Source organism: Octodon degus, unplaced genomic scaffold (assembly GCF_000260255.1).
Source record: "Octodon degus isolate 3935 unplaced genomic scaffold, OctDeg1.0 scaffold00023, whole genome shotgun sequence".
Lineage (NCBI taxonomy): Eukaryota > Metazoa > Chordata > Mammalia > Rodentia > Octodontidae > Octodon > Octodon degus.
In genome coordinates, this window is record NW_004524599.1 from 18,733,575 (window position 1) to 18,737,004 (window position 3,430).

Below are 3,430 nucleotides of genomic sequence, written 5' to 3' on the forward strand. Positions count from 1 at the left end.
AGATGTTCTGCTCCTGAATCAGCTGGGTGGGTCTTGCCTCTAGCCTCTTTGCAGGGAGTTCTGCTGATGGGTTCCGTGCTGGGCCTGCGCTCTGGGTCTATTCAGGATCCAGAGGACCCCAGGTTGTCTCACTCACTTGCCAGGCCTGCGCTCTGGGTCTGTTCAGAATCCCGCGGCCTGGGTCATCTCACTCACTCGCCGGGCCTGCGCTCTGGGTCTATTCAGGATCCCGCCAGGCCCTGGGTCGGCTCACTCCCATCACTGGATTCTTGATGCCCATCTGCTGGCAATTAATCTAGCTAAAGAAAGAGTCAGAGGACATGCTGGCCCCCATTAATCTTCTGACTGTTACTTTCCTATTATCTGCCCTGCTTGATTTTCTAATAGCAAGCAAAGCACAGTGTTTTGTCACTCTCCTGGCACATCTGTACCCTTTGGGATTTGGGGTTCCAGAGAGGAACCCTAGTACAAGGAAAGAAGCACACTGCTTGGTAGGGGATGTTGTTTGAGTCTTTTATTTGAGCAAGCAGGTGGCCTTCTGCTGCTCCGTTTCACCCCAGGGCCCTGTGCATGCTGTGCAAGGAGTCTGTCCCTGAGCAACTCCCAACCCTGCACCTTCCTTCTCTGATCCTCATTCACACTTGGAAAATTGAAGCCAAGCTGTGCGCCTTGCAGAGTGCCCGTTAGCAGCGCATCTGACCCTGCAGAGTGCGGGTGCTGCAAATCTGGCACGAGATAAGTTCCTGTGCCAAGGACAGAGCTCAGACTTCAAGGCACGCCTGGGAGGCCTATCTTGAGCACCACTGACTGAACATCTCTCCCTGCCTCCTCCTAACCCCCAGGGCACCAAGTGCCTGTGCGTCCTGTCCATTGTCTGCCTGCCATGGGAGTCCATCAGAATCACTTCTATGCGATGGACAGGCAGGAAAGGAGAGTCTCAGTCCTTGGCTGGGGTCTTCTGGAGCCAATGGACAATGGACAATGCAGGGAAATTGCCCACAGCATCATGTTTACTCCGTGGTAACCAGTTTGATGTTTCTGTGTCTGAGAACCCATGGGTGCAAGAAGAAGTACATTAGAGTTCTAAGAGGTAAAAGACAAAGCGCCTTGCACCAAGTGCTTGAAGCAGTCTCTCCAAGCTCAGAAGGGACACAGTTTGGAGGCCTCCCTGCGCCAGGCCTTTGCTCAGGGAGGAAACCACCAGCCTTCTGCTTCTTTCCTCCTAGAAGAAGCAGAACAGGCATTGGTATCTGCTCGGGCCCTGTCTCCAGAGCCCAGGGCAGATCCTGCAGCACCTCCGGAGCTCGGTCAGTACTTAGTGATTAACTCCATTCTTTTACTTTTCTCAGCACTGGGGACCTGGCCTGGGTCCTTGTGTGTGCCAGGTTAATGTTCTACCATGTTCCTCCAATTGCTCCAATGTCCAGCCGTGAGCGTACTCAGAAGGTTCCAGTGACCCTGGAGTGGCTGCATTATTAGAGTGGTGGGCTGGGGCACTTCCCGGGGCAGGGGGATTTAGAATTCAAGGGCTGGCCCTGAGAGGTACAGATGGCCTTGCTGCAGGGAAGGCTGGCTAGACGCCTTCCTGGAGAGGAAAAGCCCCGTATTTCTTTAAGGACACTGCTTGAGCAGTAGGGAAACACTGAGATTGCCACAGAGACCATTTCTTAAAAGGAGATTAGGAGCGTCATCTCTCTAAATATTTTTCCTCAATTTTTAAATAATGAGCCTGTATTCATTCCAAAGTAAATGCATAGCATTTCATACACCACAGCTAAGGTGGCCATAGAGGAGGAGTGTTTGTCATTTTCTCATTCTAAAATGAGGCATTTGTTGCATCCCCAGGAACCTGTGTAGGGGTTGGCGGCCACATGGGCTTTGCAGAAGGTCTCATCCCAGCCTGAGGTTTCCTTTTGCCCACATATGTGGCTTTATGGCACCCTCATCCCTCCACAGTCTGGTTATGAAGGAAGCCACCAGAGGACATCAGCCAAGTGGCTCAGTCCCTTGCACCTTCGGTATCTGTGCCCATGCTATGGGCCCCGGATCTTTCTTTTTGCACTGAACTCTGTCCTGTCTCAGCCAACAGCACCACCATTGGTGGTTGGATCTTTGTTCACCAGGGCTCAGACCTCCACCGTGGTACAGCCTTGTGAAAGAGACATCAATCTCCTGGAGGGAGGAATCGGTTGGAGGGTCAGGCCATCCTCCTGCTTGGGGTAGGGCCAGTGGGTGAAGTTGTCTGGGGAACTGCAGGCTGTGGATGGAGATGAGGAGAGGGAAGGAGGTGAAGGAGGGGAGTGGTCACCAATCTCAGCTGGAGTTTGGGGTAGAATTTCCTGTGCTGCGCTTCCTGAGTGACTTCTAGAGGTAAGACTGAAAGGGTGAGGCTGCCTATGACTTCATTTTCAGCTCTGTATTTTTAACCTGTGAAGACTTTCTCACACATAAAGCCCTACAGGGCCTTCTGGGACACTGGGACAAGCAACCAAGTGCCACGCAGGGCTGCAGTGGGCCAGGAGCGGGGGTGTTTGAAGGCAGGTGCCTGGAGCCTCAGCCAGGATCAGGGACACCTCAGCCAGTAACTCTTGGAGTCCCTGAGTAGGAACAGTGATTTTTCTAATTGTGTACAGGATGGGCATTGCCCCAAATTTTAGTTTAATTTCAAAAGAAAGAGCTCACATTTGCATTCCAGCAGCAGGCATGCTCTTCCTGAGGAGAGCAGCCTCAGCTCCATGACGTCTTGGCGACTTTCCTCAGGCCCCAGCTGCGGTACCCGACACCTGAGCATAAGGAGAGGGCTACTTTAGCTCTCAGCTGGCACGTGTCAGGCTCAAGTGCAGAAACAGCAGGGCAGAAGGGTCTGGGGGGAGGAGGGCCGCTCACCTAGTGGTGGCCAGAGAAGGGAGGGGCATGGCAGGGCAGCCCCCGGTCACCCCTCAGGACCCATCCTTCTGACCAGACCCCGCCTCCGAACAGCAAGCCAACCATGAACACCTTACTCGAAGCACCTCCTGGAAGCCTCACCTGTACAAACCACAACACACAGAAACTTTGTTTTTATATTTGAACAATTTTCCTCTGCTCCCCTGTCCTTACATCTTAGGAGGAGACAGTAAATTTAAGCAATTTTATTTTTCATCCTGTGCTCCAGGAAACAACATGGGTCCACAGGACTGTATGGATCTGGTGCTCAAGTCTTCAGAAAAACGGTTTTCCTGTCCACAGTGGCCTTAGTGCCTGACCAGAGCTGTGGGATAGAACAAAGAAGAGCAAGCTTGGGCGCTCCGCACTTGCACGTCCACTGCTGTGCTGGGAGGAGTGACGCTGAGCCGCCTAGATGTGGAGGAAAATGAAGATTTCAGCAGACCAGAGAGAGCCAGTGACAGCGCTGGGGGTGGGGGAAAGGGGCTCTCAGAAGTGCTTTAGC